Source organism: Bos mutus, chromosome 16, assembly GCF_027580195.1.
Source record: "Bos mutus isolate GX-2022 chromosome 16, NWIPB_WYAK_1.1, whole genome shotgun sequence".
Classification (NCBI taxonomy): domain Eukaryota; kingdom Metazoa; phylum Chordata; class Mammalia; order Artiodactyla; family Bovidae; genus Bos; species Bos mutus.
In genome coordinates this window covers 72,335,058-72,356,373 of record NC_091632.1, presented here as the reverse complement: position 1 = coordinate 72,356,373, position 21,316 = coordinate 72,335,058, and positions in this window count along the sequence as shown.

The following is a 21,316-nucleotide window of genomic DNA, read 5'->3' as shown; positions in this document are numbered from 1 at the left end:
TCTTTGACTGTGTGGTTCACAGTAAACTGTGGAAAATTCTGAAAGAGAAGGGAATACTAGACCACCTGACCTGCCTCTTGAGAAATTTGTATGCAGGTCAGGAAGCAACAGTTAGAACTGGACATGGAACAACAGACTGGTTCCAAATAGGAAAAGGAGTTAGTCAAGGCTATATATTGTCACTCTGATTATTTAAATTATATGTAGGGTACATCATGAGAAATGCTGGGCTGGCAGAAGCATAAGCTGGTATCAAGATTGCCAGGAGAAATATCAATAACCTCAGATATGCAAATGACACCACCCCCATTATGGCAGAAAGTGAAGAAGAACTACACAGCCCCTTGATGAAAGTGAAAGAGGAGAGTGAAAAAGTTGGCTTAAAGCTCAACATTTAGAAAACTAATATCATGGCATCTAGTCCCATCACTTCACAGGAAATAGATGGGGAAACAGTGGAAACAGTGGCTGACTTTGTTTTCTGGGGGCTCCAAGATCACTGCAGATGGTGATTGCAGCCATGAAATGAAAAGACGCTTACTCCTTGGAAGGAAAGTTATGAGCAACCTAGACAGGATATTACGAAGCAGAGACATTACTTTGTCAACAAAGGTCCATCTAGTAAAGGTTATGGTTTTTCCAGTAGTCATGTATGGATGTGAGAGTTGGACTGTGAAGAAAGCTGAGTGCCGAAGAACTGATGCTTTTGAACTGTGGTGTTGGAGAAGACTCTTGCGAGTCCCTTGGACTGCAAGGAGATCCAACCAGTCCATCCTAAAGGAGATCAGTCCTGGGTTTTCATTGGAAGGACTGATGTTAAAGCTGAAACTTCAATACTTTGGCCACCTGATGCGAAGAGCTAACTCATTTGAAAAGACCTTGATTCTGGGAAAGATTGAGAGCAGGAGGAGAAGGGGACAACAGAGGATGAGATGGTTTTATGGCATCACCGACTCAATGGACATGGGTTTGTGTACACTCCGGCAGTTGGTGCTGGGTAGGGAAGCCTGGTGTGCTGCAGTTCATGGCGTCTCAAAGAGTTGGACATGACTGAGCGACTGAACTGATACTGAATATGGCACAATAGATATTGCTACTTGTACCCTCTTTTATTTTTTACATAGATACAAGATGCCTCATTTAATGTCTTAAGCAAAATATAATTCTGGTTTCCAATTATATGGATATAATACCTAAAATACCAGATCCTTAAAGCAGAGATCCATATGTATTTACCTTTTTATTACTACCATTGATTACTGTTGAAGTAAAATTAAATGAAGTGAGGTTACATGGAGTAGCAATTGCTTACCCTCATAGAAGACCACCATGTTAGAGAATGCTTTGAGAGATGAGTTGATGAATTCCTTCAGCGACACTATAGAAAAAGTGAAATGCTTGGGTTTTGAGAATAAGCAAGAATTCCCAGTAAAGAAGATAATTTGATTTAAAGTCTCATTACTTAATATATCTGTGCTTGGAAAATTTCTCTCTCTCTCTCTCTCTCTCTATATATATATATATACACACACACACACACACACACACACACACACTGTTTTTTTGAAAAATAGTTTTGATAGATGCCATAATAGTCTGGTCTTTGCTTAGGGAGTACATCTTGAGTGTTCTCACCCTGCTTCCTGAAAGTGGTAATTATGTGAAATGGTGACCACAGTTAAGCTCACACATCCATCACCTCACACAATTACCACTTTTGGAAGGGGGGATGTATACATTATAGCTATGTAAGTAATTTTATTTAATTTACATGCACAGTACATCATGCGAAATGCCAGGCTGAATGAAACACAAGCTGGAATCAAGATTGCCGGGAGAAATATCAATAAACTCAGATATGCAGATGAAACCACCCTTATGGAAGAAAGCAAAGTAGAACTAAAAAGCCTCTTGATGAAAGTGAAAGAGAAGAGTTAAAAATTTGACTTAAAACTCAACATTCAAAAAACAAAGATTATGGCATCTGGTCCCATCTCTTCATGCCAAATATTTGGGGAAACAATGGAAACAGTGAGAGGCTATTTTTTGGGCTTCAAAATCACTGCAGATGGTGACTGCAGCCATGAAATTAAAAGATGTTTGCTCCTCAGAATAAAAGCTACGACCAAATTAGACAGCATATTAAAAAAACAGACACTTTGCCAACAAAGGTCCATCTAGTCAAAGCTATGGTTTTTCCAGTAGTCATGTATGGATGTGAGAGTTGGACTGTGAAGAAAGCTGAACGCCATAGAATTGATGTTTTTGAACTGTAGTATTGGAGAAGACTCTTGAGGGTCCCTTGGACTGCAAGGAGATCAAACCAGTCCATCCTAAAGGAAATTAGTCCTGAATATTCATTGAAAGGAACTGATGCTAAAGGTGAAGCTGCAATACTTTGGCCACATGATACGAAGTACTGACTCCTTGGGGGAAAAACCCTGATGCTGGGAATGATTGAAGGCAGAAGGAGAAAGGGACTGCAGAGGATGAGATGGTTGGGTGGCATCACCAACTCAATGTACATGAGTTTGAGTAAGCCTCCTGGAGTTGGTGATGGACAGGAAAGCCCATCTTGCTGTAGTCCATGGGATCACAAAGAGTGAGACAGAACTGAGGGACTGAACTGAACTTAACATAATTTTAGTTTGTCAATTATACCTCCATAATTTTGAGGGGATAAGCACAACCATAAAAATTCAAATATATATCAAGTTTAGAGTTTCTTGACTCAAGCCTTCTCATTTTGGCCCATTTTAAACAATAAGAACAACCTCTGCATTTCTTTGGTGAATTATTTTCAGTTGTGTTGGCAAAATGTGAAATCCATATTTTTTACCAAATTTACCTAATTTTTTAATCAATTTACAAAAATTGAGATCATCACCCATAATTAATGTTGAACAATGTTAGGTGTCAAGCTCAGAGTTAGTGATAATGATAGTGAAGTTGCTCAGTCCTGTCCGACTCTTTGCGACCCCATGGACAGGAGCCAACCAAGCTCCTCCGTCCATGGGATTTTCCAGGCAAGAATACTGGAGCGGGTTGCCATTTCCTTCTCCAGGGGATCTTCCCAACCCAGGGATCAAACCAGGGTCTCCTGCATTGTAGGCAGACGCTTTACCGTCTGAGCCACCAGGGAAGGCCAAGCTCAGAGTTATGCAAGTTTAAAACAATTGAAAACAATTTGCAAACATCTTGACCTCAGGCTGAAGCACTATTGTTTTCTCTGTGACTATGTGCTGAAAACTGTAAATTAGAATAACTTGGTTTTCACTAAATTAAAAAAGAAATTCACTCTGTAACCTATGCAGATATCTAAACATTGAGTTGCCTCGTTTATCAACAACTGACTGTCAATAGTACAAATGATTTAAATGGAGCTAAACCATATTTTCGTGTTCCCTAACCTCTCTAAAACTTACTAATTATTTGAAATTTTAGAGGCATGATGATTATGTATTTTACTAAATATAAAAGATATGATGTTCATTAATGATCTTTAGTAATTAACCTGGAACACATTAAAGTGAAAGAAAGTGAAAGTAAAGTTGCTTAGTTGTATCTGACTCTTTGCAACCCCATGAACTGTAGCCTACCAGGTTCCTCTGTCCATGGGATTTTCCAGGCAAGAATAATGAAGTGGGTTCCATTTCCTTCTCCAGGAGATCTTCCTGACACAGGGATTGAACCTGGGTGTTCAGAATTATATACACAAGAATAAGGAGCATGAGTTCAGTTCAGTTCAGTTGCTCAGTCGTGTCTGACTCTTTGTGACCCCCATGGGCTGTAGCACACCAGACTTCCCTGTCCATCACCAACTCTCAAAGTGACTCCATCGAGTTGGTGATGCCATTCAACCATCTCATCCTCTGTCGTCCCCTTCTCCTCCTGTCTTCAACCTTTCCCAGCAACAGGGTCTTTTCCAAGGGGTCAGTTCTTTGCATCAGGTGGCCAAAGTATTGGAGCTTCAGCATCAGCATCAGTCCTTCCAGTGAATATTCAGGGTTGATTTCCATTAGGATTGACTGGTTTGATCTCCTTGCAGTCCAAGGGACTCTCAAGAGTCTTCTCCAACATCACAATTCAAAAGCATCAGTTCTTCAGCACTCAGCTCTCTTTATAGTCCAACTCTCTCACATGTATACCTGACTACTAGAAAAACCATAGCCTTGACTAGACAGACCTTTGTTGGTAAAGTAATGTCTCTGCTTTCTAATATGCTGTCTAGGTGAGTCCTAGCTTTTCTTCCAAGGAGCAAGCATCTTTTAATTTCATAAGTGCAGTCACCATCTTCTTTGCATTTAATAGCATATGTTAGAAATAACACAAAGATCCATCAGATTCATTATATTTACTCAATGGACTATAGTACTGTGCACTTCTTAAATAATGTCATAACTTTTAATATGCAGAAATGGAAGGGTTATGCAAATACATAGTAAAATTAAAAATTGTTTGTTAGTATAACCTGGATTTGGGGAAGAGTTTTACAAACAAGCAAAAAATGCTATTAGCATGAATGTACTCCATATTAGCTTATATATACACAAAGAAAAAAGTGGGAAAATATTAATTGAAAGTGTTTGTCATTGTCCTTGGGATTAAAATTGCATGGATACTTGCTATTTTATGTACTTCTGATTTTTGACTTATTTTAACAACAAATAGCCTTTTCTTTGTAATTAGAATATAAAATCAACATTATGTGAAATGTAAATAAGAGAAGTAATGCAGAGTTTAAATATTTTTAAAAAAATTTTTACAGAAGTGCCTGAGTAACATGATATAGTGATTCTTTTATTTAAATTATATTTAAAAAAAAAAACAACTTTAGTTTGAAATATCTTAGAGTTTTGTTCGATTTACAGAATTGTAGTTGGTACAAACCCTTGTTATTTGAATAAGAATATCAGTTTTGTTAGGTTTTTCTTGAATTCAAGTCAGAATGTTTTCATTTACTTTTAATAGACTTGAATTTCTATGTTACTAAACAGCAAGAATAATATAATTTACAGAAAGCACAAAACCAAACTTAATGGTTAGATGAGTTAACCAAGAATGATTAACTCTTTCTTGATAGCAGTAATAATACTTTTCATTTGTATAGATTTTATAGTTACCAAATTGTTTACACAAGCATTTATTTGTCCAAATCTTACAGAAGCCTTTACTAAAGCAGGGAAAAACTAAATCAATACCAAAGACTAAAATGCAGGCAAATTATTCAAAGGGACCAGAACACAAGTTTACAGATTTTTTTCTAATGACTTTGAAAATAAGTGAATGTACTATATCTGAAATCATTTCTATGATGCATTTCTGGTGTGTGCTTTTATGCTTTCCTATATTAATTATCCATATCCATGTGCTTTAAAAGTATAAAGTATTTTAAAGTTAAATGCTATTAGAAATTCTTATATATTGATAATAATAACTTTTAAACAATCTTCCTGTTATACGATGAACATACTTCAGATAATATCAGGTGAATTTAAGAAATATTGATATTCAGTTCAGTTCAATCGCTCAGTCGTGTCTGACTCTTTGCGACCCCATGAATTGCAGCACGCCAGGCCTCCCTGTCCATCACCAACTCCTGGAGTTCACCCAAACCCATGTCCGTTGAGTTGGTGATGCCATCCAGCTATCTCATCCTCTGTCGTCCCCTTCTCCTCCTGTCCCCGATCCCTCCCAGCATCAGGGTCTTTTCCAACGAGTCAATACTTTGCATGAGGTGGCCAAAGTATTGGAGTTTCAGCTTTAGCATCAGTCCTTCCAAAGAACACCCAGGACTGATCTCCTTTAGAATGGACTGGTTGGAGTCTTCTCCAACACCACAGTTCAAAAGCATCAATTCTTTGGCACTCAGCCTTCTTCACAGTCCAATTTTCACATCCATACATGACCACTGGAAAAACCATAGCCTTGACTAGACGGACCTTTGTTAAGCATCGTTTATTTTTTCATCAATTACTGTTACTGTATTATAAGCATTTCGAAAATGTCAGACTTTGATCTAGACACAGGTTATATGAAAATATAAATAAAATATTTTTCATAATCACAAGGTGTTTCAAATTTTACAAATTTGATCCTGCTTGTAGAGGAGTCTACACATCCTCCTTAAATTTGGGAGCATACTTTGAGAAAGTTATAAGTAAACTGATTTGTTGATTACTTAGATAAAGCAGTTCTCTTTCTCTGCTGAAATGTAGTCATTCTTGCTGTATATTACCTCCCCAGGACTTATTTATTACTGAAAGATTATACCTTTTGAATCCCTTCACCCATTTTGCCCACCCTTTAACCTCTAGCAGCTATCAGTATGTTGTCTATTTGATTTTATTTTTTTTCCTATATTCAACATATAAGTAGGATCATATGGTATTTTCTCCACTGACTTATTTCACTTAGCATGATGCAATGAAATTCCATCCATGTTGTCAAGCATGGCAAAATTTCCTTCATCTTTATGGCTGAATAATATTCCATCACATATGTATGTTGTTCAGTTGCTCAGTTGTATCTAACTCTTTGCAACCCCACTGGACAGAAGCATGCCAGCCTTTCCTGTCCTTCAATATCTCCTAGATTTTCCTCAAACTCATGTCCATTGAGTTGATGATAGTATCCAACTATCTCATCCTCTGTTGCACCCTTCTCCTCCTGCCGTCAAATTTTCCCAGCATCAGGGTCTTTTCCAATGAGTCAGCTCTTTGCATCAGGTGGTCAAAGTATTTGAGCTTCAGTATCAGTCCTTCCAATGAATATTCAGAGTTGATTTTCCTTAGGATTGACTGGTTTGATCTCCTTGCTGTCCAAGGGACTCTCAAGAGTCTTCTCCAACACCACAGTTCAAAAGTGTCAATTCTTCAGTGCTCAGCCTTCTTTACAGTTCAGATCTTATACCTGTAGATAACTACTGGAAAAAACAAACCTTTGACTATATGGACCTTTTTCAACTGAGTGATGTCTCTGCTTTTAATGTGCTATCTAGGTTTGTAATAGCCTTTCTTCCAAGAAACAAGCATCTTTGAATTTCATGGCTGCAGTCACCATCCACAGTAATTTTGGAGCATGAGAAAATAAAGCCTATCACTGTTGCTACTTTTTCCCTATCTATTTGCCATGAAGTGATGGGAGAAATAACTCCAGAAAGAATGAAGGGATAGAGCCAAAGCAAAAACAATGCCCAGTTGTGAATGTGACTGGTAATAGAAGCAAAGTCCGATGCTGTAAAGAGCAATATTGCATAGGAACCTGGAATGTTAGGTCCATGAATCAAGGCAAATTGGAAATGGTCAAACAGGAGATGACAAGAGTGATAATCGACATTCTAGGAATCAGCAAACTAAGATGGACTGGAATGGGTGAATTTAACTCAGATGACCATTATATCTACTACTGTGGGCAGGAATCCCTTAGAAGAAATGAAGTGGCCATCATAGTTAACAAAAGAGTCCAAAATGCAGTACTTGGATGCAATCTCAAAAACGACAGAATGATCTCTGTTCGTTTCCAAGGCAAACCACTCAATACCACAGTGATCCAAGCCTATGCCCCAACCAGTAATGCTGAAGAAGATTAATTTGAACAGTTCTATGAAGACCTACAAGACCTTTTAGAACTAACACCCCAAAAAGATGTCCTTGTCATTATAGGGGACTGGAATGCAAAAGTAGGTAGTCAGGAAACACCTGGGGTAGCAGACAAATTTGGCCTTGGAATACGGAATGAAACAGGGCAAAAGCTAATAATAGAGTTTTGCAAAGAGAATGCACTGGTCATAGCAAACACCCTCTTCCAACAACACAAGAGAAGACTCTTCACATGGACATCACCAGATGGTCAACACCAAAATCAGATTGATTATATTCTTTGCAGCCAAAGATGGAGAAGCTCTATACAGTCAGCAAAAACAAGACCAGGAGCTGACTGTGGCTCAGATCATGAACTTCTTATTGCCAAATTCAGCCTTAAATTGAAGAAAGTAGGGAAAACCACTAGATCATTCAGGTATGACCTAAATCAAATCTCATGATTATACAGTGAAAGTGAGAAATAGATTTAAGGGCCTAGATCTTATAGACAGAGTGCCTGATGTACTTTAAATGGAAGTTCGTGACATTGTACAGGAGACAGGAATCAAGACCATTCCCAAGAAAAAGAAATGCAAAAAAGCAAAATCACTGTCTGAGGAGGCCTTACAAATAGCTGTGAGAAGAGAAGAGAAAAGCCAAAGAGAAAAGGAAAGATACACCCATTTGAATGCAGAGTTCCAAAGAATAGCAAGGAGAGATAAGAAAGCCTTCCTCAGCGATCAATGCAAAGAAATAGAGGAAAACAATAGAATGGGAAAGACTAGAGATCTCTTCAAGAAAATTAGAGATACCAAGGGAACATTTCATGCAAAGATGGGCTCAATAAAGGACGGAAATGATATGGACCTAACAGAAGCAGAAGATACTAAGAAGAGGTGGTAAGAATATACAAAAGAACTGTACAAAAAAGATCTTCATGACCCAGATAATCACGATAGTGTGATCACTCACCTGGAGCCAGACATCCTGGAATGTGAAGTCAAGTGGGCCTTAGGAGGCATCACTATGAATAAAGTTAGTGGAGGTGATGGAATTCCAACTGAGCTATTTCAAATCCTAAAAGATGATGCTGTGGAAATGCTGTACTCAATATGCCAGCAAATTTAGAAAACTCAGCAATGTCCACATGGGTGGAAAATGTCAGTTTTCATTCCAATCCCAAGGAAAGGTAATGCCAAAGAGTGCTCAAATTACCACACAATTGCACTCATCTCACACGCTAGTAAAGTAATACTCAAAATTCTCCAAGCCAGGCTTCAGCAGTACATGAATTGTGAACTTCCAGATGTTCAAGCTGGTTTTGGAAAAGGCAGAGGAACCAGAGATCATATTGCCAACATATGTTGGATCATGGAAAAAGGAAGAGAGTTCCAGAAAAATATCTATTTCTGGTTTATTGACTATGTCAAAGCCTTTGATTGTGTGGATCATAATAAATTGTGGAAAATTCTGAAAGAGATGGGAATACCAGACCACCTGACCTGCCTCTTGAGAAATCTGTAGGCAGGTCAGGAAGCAACAGTTAGAACTGGACATGGAACAGCAGACTGGTTCCCAACAGGAAAAGGAGTATGTCAAGGCTGTATATTGTCACCCTCCTTTTTAAACTTATATGCAGAGTACCTCATGAGAAACACTGGGCTGGAAGAAACACAAGCTGGAATCAAGAATGCCGGGAGAAATATCAATAACCTCAGATATGCAGATGACACCACCCTTATGGCAGAAAGTGAAGAGGAACTCAAAAGCCTCTTGATGAAAGTGAAAGTGGAGAGGGAAAATTTTACTTAAAGCTCAACATTCAGAAACTAAGATCATGGCTTCCGGTCCCATCACTTCATGGGAAATAGATGGGGAAACAGTGGAAACAGTGTCAGACTTTATTTTTTGGGGCTTCAAAATCACTGAAGATGGTGAATGCAGCCATGAAATGAAAAGAGACTCCTTGGAAGGAAAGTTATGAGCAACATAGACAGCATATTACAAAGCAGAGACATTACTTTGTCAACAAAGTTCTGTCTTGTCAAGGCTATTGTTTTTCCGGTGATTATGTATGGATGTGAGAGTTGGACTATAAAGAAAGCTGAGCACCAAAGATTTGATGCTTTTGAACTGTGGTGTTGTAGAAGACTCTTTAGAGTCCCTTTGACTGTAAGGAGATCCAACCAGTCCATTCTAAAGGAGATCAGTCCTGGGTGTTCATTGGAAGAACTGATGTTGAAGCTGAAATTCCAATATTTTGGCCACCTGATGTGAAGAGCTGACTTATTTGAAAAGACCCTTATGCTGGGAAAGTTTGAAGGCAAGAGGAGAAGGGGACGACAGAGGATGAGATGGTTGGATGGCATCACTGACTCAATGGACATGGGTTTGGGTCATGCCCGGGAGCTGGTGACACACCAGGAGGCCTGGTGTGCTGCAGTTCATGGGGTCACAAAGCGTCGGACATGACAGAGCAACTGAACTTAATTGAACTGATTGGACTAGACACCATGATCTTAGTTTTTTGAATGTTGAATTTTAAGCCAGCTTTTTCAGTCTCCTCTTTCACCTTCATCAAGAGTCTCTTTTGTCCCTCTCTGCTTTTTGCCACTAGGGTGGTATCCTCTGCATATCTGAGGTTACTACTATTTCTCCCTGCAATCTTGATTCCAGCTTATGATTCGTCTAATCCAGCAGTTTTGCATGATAAATCCTGCATATACATATACAGCCTTGACATACTCCTTTCCCAATTTTGAACCATGTTGTTTCATTTCACTTCTAACTGTTGCCTCTGTAACTTGCACACAGATTTCTCAGGAGGCAGGTAAGGTGGCCTGGTGTTCCCATCTCTTTAAGAATATTCCACAATTCGTTGTGATCCATCTATATAGATCATATATAGATAGGTAGATATGGATACTACATTTTCTTTGTCCATACATACATGGATGAACACTTACGTGGCTTCTATGTTTTGGCTATTTTAAATAATGCTACAATGATGATGAGGGTACAGATAATCCTTTTAAATTAGTATTTTCATTTCATTTGGATGATTGCTGGGTCATATGGCACCTCTATATAATTTGCCTGCATTAGTTTTCATCTCTACCAATAGTACAATAGAGTTCTCTTTTCTCCACATCCTTACCAATGTTTACCTCTGTCTTTGTGACAATAGCCATTCTAACAGATGTGATACCTTCTTGAAGTTTGATTTGTATCTCCTGATGATGGTGATGTTCAGCAGCTTTTCATGTACCTGTTGGCCATCTATATGTCTTCTTTGGAAAAAATGTCTATTCAGATCCTCTGTCCATTTTTTAGTCAGTTTTTTTTTTTTGACATTGAGTTATGTAAGTTATTTTTATATTTTAGATATTAATTGCTTATAAGATATATGATTTGCAAATATTTTCTCCTTTTTGGAAGTTGCATTTTCATTCTGTTGTTTCCTTCACTATGCATAGCTTTTGAGTTTGATAGAGTTTCACTTGCTTGTTTTTTGTTTTTGTTTTCTTTGCTTTTAGTGTCATCACTTTTAATTTTTATAAACATATTTAGTGATTGCAGTAATATTGAATATATTAAGATATTCCTGTTTTTGTTACTGTATCCAGAAATCCTTACGTCCACCACATAATTTGCTGGAAGCAAACACACAACTCACCAAAGCTGTTATATTCATGATTATAGTTTACTTTAGTAAAAGGATACGTATTACAGTCAATAAAGAGAAGAAATGCCTGAGGTGATGTTCTGGAGGAAACACATAGAAGGTTCTAGGTATTGCCTCCCAGTGGAATGACAGAGATGAGCTTAATTCTTCCAGCAAGAAGTATCAACAGACACAGACGACTGCCAGCCAGAGGAGCTCATCCAAGTCTTGGTGTCAAGATGTTTCACTGGGGGCCCATCCTGTTAGCATGTAGCACATGAATACCTTAACTACTTAGTCTCTAAACCCCAGAGGTCAAACTAATACAGCATGGCCCAGGACCTCAGACATTAAAAAAAAAAAAAAAAATGGTTGTTTACAGGTAATGTAAGTTACCCTGTTAGCGGGCTTCCCTGGTGGCTCAGAGGGTTAAGCGTTGGCTTGCAATGAGGGAGACCGGGGTTGGATCCCTGAGTCGGGAAGATTACCTGGAGAAGGAAATGGCAACTCACTCCAGTACTCTTGCCTGGAGAATCCCTTGGACGGAGAAGTATGATGGGCTACAGTCCATGGGGTCGCAAATAGGACATGATTGAGCAACTTCACTTCACACTACCCTGTTAGCCCACACAATCTAGTCAAACTGATACAATGTAGCTTAGGGTCTCAGGCATACAGAAATGAATTTCTTAGAATAACATTCTAGTGACTTAGAAGTATTCTTTCAGGAGCTAGGCAAATGGAAAATCCCATTGACAGAGGGGCCTGGTGGGCTGCAGTCCATGGGGTCGCTAGGAGTCGGACACGACTGAGTGACTTCACTTTCACTTTTCACTTTCCTGCATTGGAGAAGGAAATGGCAACCCACTCCAGTATTCTTGCCTGGAGAATCCCAGGGACAAGGGAGCCTGGTGGGCTGCTGTCTATGCGGTCACACAGAGTAGGACACTACTGAAGCGACCTAGCAGCAGCAGCAGCAGGCAAAAGGCAGTCCTTTCTTAGGAACACACAGAATCAGAGCAACCCGGTCCTGCTGAGTTAACCCTTTACTGCTTAGTCACGGAAATGTCCATATGGAAAATTTAATTACTGTAGCAATGCTTCCCAGTTAATTGCTATTTTGAATTGTTAAACTTTAGGTTCACTGATGTTGAGCAATTTTTCAGACTGTTTTTAATTGTAATACTTAGAAAAATAACTGCCAATAAAGAGAGGTAGGGTATACTAATTAAGTGAATAAATAAGTAATCTGGGTTATAACAGAATTCTGCAAAATGATTCCAAAGATAATCAGTTGAATTACATAAAAATTTTTCTTCATATTAGTATTGTTCACTCAATTATTTTGCTTTCTGGAAAAAATTAGTTTACCATTGAAAACAAGTGATTTTTAGAGTGATTGAGTGTACATGATAACAAATATAGTCCATTTCAATTTAGGAAAAAAAAAGATTTTTCAAGATTGTTTTTCTTTTTTGTATGCTCAGCTTAAATATGTGAGGTTGTAGTGGCAAACAATCCTGAAACTATACCAGCATAAAATATAAATGTTTAATTTTTCACTTATGCTAGACTCCTATACAGATTATCAAGGGATACATGCTCATCAAATTCACTGAAATATACTAGCTGATGGAATCTCCACCTTGACATAAGCCGTCATAAAAGAAAAATCAAATAACGAATTTGCTGTGAACCATATGCCTTCTCTTACAGTGTCTGCGTGGGATCAACAGTCACTTCCTTCAAATTTCCTTGCTTATATCAAGTCATATAACCTTGCCTAGGGGATGGAAATACAAAATACTCCTATACTTAAAAATATTTTCCATCTTTATTGAGATATAATTGACATATAACATGTGTAAGTTTAATGTGTACAGCATGATGACTAGGTACACACACATATTGAAAAAAAAATTGCCATAGTAGTTATATCACCTACATAATTACCATTTCTTATTTGTGATGAGAACATTTAAAATCTACTCTCTAAGAAACATTCCAGAATATAATACAGTATTGTTAACTAGAGTCATATCTTGTATACTAGACCTTCAGAAATTATTCATTTTGTAACTGGAAGTTTGTACCCTTTGACTAATGTCTCCCTTTCCTCCCATTCCCCAGATCCCGGCAGTCATGATCTACTTTCTATTTCTTTGAATTCAGTTTTGTTAGATTCCACATGTAAGTGGTACCATGCTGGACTTGCTTTTCTCCCTCTGACATTTAACATAGCATAATGCCCTCAAATTTCATACATGTTGTTGTAAAGGACCCTTAAGTTGTTTCCATATCTTGGTTACTTTTTTGTATTATTATCTATTTCTCTATAACTACTGCAAGACCGAATGGCTTAAAATAACAACTGGACATCTTTATGTAGTAATCACAGAACTTTAAGAAGACAAGAGAAAAAGCTGTTTTCCTCATTTGGAAGTCAGCTACATTTACACTAAATTCTGTTGGTAAAAGCAAGTCAAAAGATTGACTAAGAGTCAAGTAGTAAGAAAATGGACTCCACTTCATAATAAGGAAAGTGTCAAAGTATCTGTGGTCACTTTTATATATGAAAAAACAAATGAACTGCTCTCCTATTCATAGGAGCTTGACATCAAAAGGGTTGTTTTGAGTTCAAACATTCCAAGTTACTCTTTTTATTTTTTCTTTAATTTGGTGAATCTTTTGATAATATGACTCAAAATTTAATTGGTTTCATGTTTAGCTCTTTCCAGACTTATCCTTTGCCAATAGGCTGACAAAATTATCATTAATAATTTTAATCTGTTTCAAGACACAATTTCCTCTCTTTACTCTTGATAAAACTTTTCAACCATCCTTGTTAAAAACTCACCCTTGGTCTCTTCTTTCTGAGCAGTTTTGGTCAACTGCTAGGATGTATTGGGTGCCACCTTGATTTTATTTGGTAGTTTTTTAAGAAGAGGTTTAATGATGATCCTTAACAGAAGCTGAGCTCTAATTAGTGCTTGCCATTTAAAGATCTTACTTTTATCACCATGATGTTCACAATGAGGATCTGTCAAACCTTCCATTGTGAGGGTTCTCAAATTTCTTCAATCTCCTTATTCCCTTTATTTCTTACTTGCAAACTGCTTAGTACTTTTCTGTGCTTCTAATGGAACTGTAGAGTAACTTTTCAAATATTACCAATAAGTAATCAACTCATGCTACTAACATTCATTATTCTTCTTTTCAAAAGTGAGAAACTCAGTAGGTTGATTATATAGAGCCTGACTTATTATTTGTAGTATTTTACGATATTTCACCAAGTATTACATGGATTGACATTGCTCCAGCCTCCAAAACGGTCTTCTTGCTCTCCATTGTGCAATCCAGAGTCAGTGGCATATTTCACAGTGTTTGTTATTGTAGACCATATTCCTGATTCAAATGTCTACATCTGTAGAATAGGCTGTTGTTGCTGTTGTTCAGTCACTAAGTCACGTCCAACTCTTTGCAACCCCATGAACTGTAGCACTCCAAGCTCCTCTGTCCTCCACTCTCCTTTGGCTCTATGGACTTTGTTGGCAAAGTGATATCTCTGCTTATTTAGAATATGGTTTAATACTAAAACTAACTTCCTGACCCTCTCCTATTTGATGAATTCTGGATTTTATCATATGTCAGGTATCAAGTGTTTACTTACCAAAGAACTACCGGTATGATCTGTTGAATGAGAGCAAATTTATGACTGTAGAAAGGAAGGCCACTGCACTTTTGATGTCCATGAAAGGAGAGCTCACCAGCAGAGTATTTGTGTGGTTTCAGCATTCAGTTTAAGGTGGTTTTTAACACCAGAGGTGGTGATCAGGCTTATGCAGAATTGGTTAGGTTTGGTGGATATAGCCAGGCAAAGTGTGTAAAGCAGATGATTACAAAGTTGGCAACAGTTAGGTGAATCTAGGTGAGTGAGCTCTTTGCTCTGGGAAGGAATTTTCCCCTGATAACAACAAGCTCAGTAGTCTATTTTACAACAAATATATTTTCAGAAAGTTTCTAAAGTAAACAATAATGCTAAGTGCATTCTCACTTCCTTGCCAGCCATTTGTTTCTTGGGCTGGCAAAGTCATGTTACTGTAGAGAGTGTGTCTCTGGCTGAGGATGATTTCAATTTTCATAGGTCAAACTTGACTTGAAATTTAATTCCTACTTTAGAAAATGACATATCGGTGAGAGGGCATAAACTAGTTGAGCACTCTTCTCATTTTAAAAAATTATATAACAAACTTTAACTTTGCAACTTATTTAATAGTATGGGGACTATTATGCTACACTTAATTTTCATACTGTATTGAATTAAAGATGGATGCTATGAAATATATGATGTTCCAAAAATGATATTTGAGTAGTAGAGTTTAAGAAAATGCTAGAATTTACTTTGCTTATCTGAATTTTGCAAATAATGCATTGAATAAGAAGTTTCTAAAAGCTCTTTAAGAACTTGATTTGTAATAATAGTATTTAAGTTTTTATCATAGTCATTTATCATGTTCTATAAGGCAGAAGAGTTCTCATTTGTTAAACATTAATTAAAATCACATATTTAGTTCTTGCTGCTGTTGATGATGCTTTAGTTGGTGAATTATTTATGATAACTAATAATAGTTTAGTTGCTTGGCTTCTCTCTGTTTAATATGCATGTCGTACATCATTTAGAATTTGATCTTTTCCACATTAAAATCCACATATACTTTACAGTCCTGTATATTAATGTGTAATTTTTCTTGTTTGAGAGGCCTCTTGGATGACGTTATCTCTAATCACAGCAGTTTGTTCAGTAGTTTGTGCTGTACAATTCTGAGTTTAAAGGCAATTATACTGACACCAGTACCTCCTCTCTTGTTATGAATAGTAACATAACAAACATGATGGCAAGGAATAAGAACTCGCAACTCAGGCAAGACTAAAGAGTTGAAATGCATGTTTAAAAAAGGTGTTGAATTATCAGACCACTGATAGACAATATAGTTTTAAAATATGCATATAATTCATTTATCATTTACAAAGATAAATGCATATGAACTAAGTGTAGAATAAATGAGTCTTAGAAGTAATTCTAAAGGAGAATGGTTTCAGAAGAGACTGTTAAAAGTTTGACCTCAAGTCTTTCAGGGTGGATCATTCAAGGTGGGCAAATGACTAGGGTTTAGCTAAATTCATTGGGACACAAGGAGAGGACAGTGTTAAAATATGTAACTGTACTTGAGAAGTGATGGTTGGTCTGTAGAGAAGTTTCTTGTCTTTAGTAAATTGATATTTAGGAATTTTTGGAAGCAAATCATGAAAGGACATATTGTTTTACAGTCTTATCTTTCCCCAGCAAAACTTTGTCATTTTGACACAGTCTCTGTTAGAAAGCCACCTAAAGCAAGAAAGAACAAGTACTTACTGTCTGTTTGGAACTTAGATTTTGGTGAGTGTGTGAAAAATTTAGTGCAGCTTCATTGCTTGGATCCAGAACTAGACTAGAAGGAGCCCCATCACCTGGTGGAATTTGGAATAATGTCAACTAACTTAGTCTCAAAGATCAGGACCTTTATTTAATCATTGTTTTATTCCTCATTTAGGCAACCAGAAAATTATTATCATGCCTTATGTGGTAGGCATTCTATATATTTCTGGAAAGACAAATGATACTCATATAGACATGGTTCACCAGCTAGCATTGAGCTATAGCAAAGCTTCACATCCTAGAATGTGAAGTCAGGTGGGCCTTAGGAATCATCACTATCAACAAAGCTACTGGAGGTGATGGAATTCCAGTTGAGCTATTTCAAATCCTGAAAGATGATGCTGTGAAAGTGCTGCACTCAGTATGGCAGCAAATTAGGAAAATTCAGCACTGGCCACAGGAATGGAAAGGTTAGTTTTCATTCCAATCCCAAAGAAAGTCAATGCCAAAGAATGCTCAAACTACCACACAGTTGCACTTATCTCACACGCTAGTAAAGTAATGCTTAAAATTCTCCAAGCCAGGCTTCAGCAATATGTGAACTGTGAAATTCCAGAGGTTCAAGCTGGTTTTAGAAAAGGAGGAGGAACCAGAGACCAAATTGCTAGCATCCACTGGATCATGGAAAAAGCAAGAGAGTTCCAGAAAAACATCTATTTCTGCTTTATTGACTATGCCAAAGCCTTTGACTGTGGATCACAATCAACTGTGGAAAATTCTGAAAGAGGTGGGAATACCAGACCACCTGACCTGCCTCTTGAGAAACCTGTATGCATGCAGGTCAGGAAACAACAGTTAGAACTGGACATGGAACAACAGACTGGTTCCAAATAGGAAAAAGAGTACGTCAAGGCTGTATATTGTCACTCTGCTTATTTAACTTCTATGCAGAGTAAGTCATGAGTAATGCTGGGCTGGAGGAAGCACAAGCTGGAATCAAGATTGCCGGGAGAAATATCAATAACCTCAGATATGCAGATGACACCACCCTTATGGCAGAAAGTGAAGAACTAAAGAGCCTCTTGATGAAAGTGAAAAGGAAAGTGAAAAAGTTGGCTTAAAGCTCAACATTTAGAAAACTAAAATCATGGCATCCAGTCTCATCACTTCATGGCAAGTAGATGGGTAACAGTGGAAACAGTGGTTGACTTTATTTTTCTGGGCTCCAAGATCACTGCAGATGGTGATTGTAGCCATGATATTAAAAGACGCTTACTCCTTGGAAGGAAAGTTATGACCAACCTAGACAGCATATTAAAGATTAGAGACATTATCAGAGATCAACAAGGGTCCATCTAGTCAAGGCTATGGTTTCTCTAGTGGTCATGTATGGATGTGAGTTGGACTATAAAGAAAGCTGAGCATAGAAGAATTGATGCTTTTGAACTGCGGTGTTGGAGAAGACTCTTCAGAGTACCTTGGACTGCAAGGAGATCCAACTAGTCCATCCTAAAGCAGATCAGGCCTGGGTGTTCACTGGAAGGACTGAGGTTGAAGCTGAAAACTCAATACTTTGGCCACCTGATGCGAAGAGCTGACTCATTTGAAAAGACCCTGATGCTGGGAAAGATTGAGGGCAAGAGGAGAAGGGGACAACACAGGATGAGATGGTTGGATGGCATCACCAGCTCAATGGACACCGGGAGTTGGTGGTGGACAGGAGGACCTGTTGTGCTGTGGTTCATAGGGTTGCATGACTGAGTGACAAACTGAACTGATAGCAAAGAAATTGTATAATATGCTCTTAAGTTGCAAAGGTCACCCCTTGCCACACAACTGTGAGATAATTAATTTTTATACAAGCTTCACAATTAAAGACTGTTAGTTTAAGACATGGAGTGTAAAAATGAAGTATTGATCATCTTTCTTCTAAACTGGATTTTCCATGTCCATGAAGAAGAAAAAGTGAAAGCTCAAGGACATTTTTTTCTTTATTTCTTTCTTAAATACCCTGAATAACACTGATTTTTCCCTCTGCTAGAATTCTTGTTTGTAAGGATATGCTTGGAATTTAGAACTTAAAAACTGTTATGTTTTCTCTCTCTCTCTCTCTCTCTCTTTTTTTTTTTTTTTTGCATGCCTTAGCCATGCTTTGCAATTAAGGTGTCTTAAGAAAAGGGAATAAAATAAAATTTTCTTTCATATCATCTATAGCATATATCTAAATATAAACAGCATATGCTTCATAAAAAGTTCTTCATTGACTTGGTGATTGATCAAGGATTTATTGATTAAGGGAATAATTTAAACTGCTTACATTATTGTACAAAAGCACTCGGCATGTAATAAGTATTATATGGAAACAAAGAATCCAGATCACTCTTCTGATTGCCTCCTGTGAATAAAGCAGTTAGCTCTAATTCAGCGAGCCTCAGATATTCATTTTATGTATCATATCCACAGAGAATTCAATATTGTTTCTTAAGTAGATAAGTCAGTATTTCAGGAATAAAATTTTGTCATGTAATTCAAAAATTGTTCTCACAGTCTTTGGGGACATGTACTGCACTTTCTACATGAATAAAACACATTGAAATCATTTAGAAGTTTCACGGAAAAGTGACAAATTGCATCGTTGGGCCAAGTAACTTGAGGCTTAGAGCCAAATATATTTATAATATTTTGGAAACTTTGGGATATAATAGAAGGAATGAAACATAACACATTTTTCTTTGAGCATGGAATACTAGTATGCAATTAATAAAATAAAAAAATTGATGTATTTAATTGAAATGATACATAATTAGAAAGTTAAACTCCCATTTTCACATACCTACTTAGGCTGCAGTACAAAGCACAGCCTTGTATTATAATAAATTACTGATGTAAAGTTGAAACAGTGATTATTGCTTTTTCTTTTCCACAAAAAGACTGTGGATCTAGGAAAGAAGAAGTGGAGTGCAAACAATTAACGCAATCAGTGGTTGCTAAATTCGGTCATATTAGACTATTTGGATACAAAGGTGTTATTACTGATTAAGTAGGACATGTTGATCTAAGGGTCAGTGATCAGTCCTTATCCTCCTTGACAGACTTGACCACACTCTCCTCCTGGAAATACTTTCTTCACTTGGCTTACTTCACTGGCTTTTCCATCTTCTTTTCTTTATTTTGTTATCTCTCCAATTGCTAATATGTTGATGTTAGAATGTTAAAGCTTAGTCTTTAAACTGCATGTTATTCTCTCTTTGTGACCTTATCCAACTCCAAGGGCTTTAAATATCACCTTTCCCTGGTGGCTCAGTGGTAGGGAACCCTCTTGACAATGCAGGAGACACAGATCTACTCCATGGGAAATCCCATGGACAGAGGAGCCTGGCTGGCTACGGCAAAGTATACACGATTTAGCAACTAAACAACAGCACGTACTGATGACTCCTAATTTTTATCTATAGCCCAGTTGTCTCCCTTATATTCTATTTAGATGTTTTAATTATTTAAAAATCAATATATCTCATGTTTAACTAATATGTTCAAAATTTAACTCCAAAACCATTTATCATCTCATTTAATAGCAAGTAATCTAGCTGATCAGTCCAAAAGTCTTGATATCACTTTTGACTCTTCTGTATCTCACACCTCTCATCCATTTGACTGAATGTGCATCAGAAAAAATGTATCATAATATTTTCACAATCTGCACATTTCTCGATAGTACCACTGTACCTGCCCTCATCAAAACCACTACGTTTTAATTTTTTGGCTGGGTTATTATAATATTCTCCTGAACTAACCTTCCTTTTTCTACATTTTCATTTGATGTTTAGGAATGCCTGTGAGAACTTTATTTTTAAAATATTTTTTCCATTCTTATAGCATCCTGAGGAAGTTAATACTATGATTATTCTCATTTTAAAAAAGAGAAAAGTAAGGGAAGCTAAGTTACTTGTTCAGTACCTCATAACCAATAAGTGGCACAGTTGAGATTTATCTTGGGCTGTGTTAAAGAGAGATTTCATTTTGGTGTCAAAGCTTTTTGTTGAGTGGACAAGACATATACCATATTTGTAGTATAATTATTATGTAGAGATTTCCACATAAATGTTCTAATATAACAATTTAATATATATGTTAATATTTGTTAAATTTCCAAAATCTGATATTTAACATAATTATAATTTATTCATAAATTTTAAGAACAATTAAATTGCATTTAACAATGTTCATAATTTGATAATGAATTTTAAAAATTTAATTAAAATTAAATGTGAAATTCTAGAAACACATACTGGAATTATTCTGATCAAAATTATTGTTATAATTCCTAATCTATGCAGAATATGGCACAATGGTTAAGTGTGTTATTCCAGTTGATATATTTCTGTGTGTTTTCAAAGAAAAATTCAAGTCTACCCTTCATGAACTGTAATTTGGCTCACAAAGTTGATTCTTTTTTCTACCTGAACTTGTATTTAATATTAATTGGTACAAATATATGTGGTTAGTTACAAGAAAAGAAAAGTAAGGCTATTAAAATGCTTAAATAAGTAATATAGATTTTAGAAGTTCTATTTTTCCCTCATTCTTTGTAAAAAGAAAATAGATTTTAGTTGGAGACTCTAATTGAATATCCTAGAAAAGATGTCAGGTAAA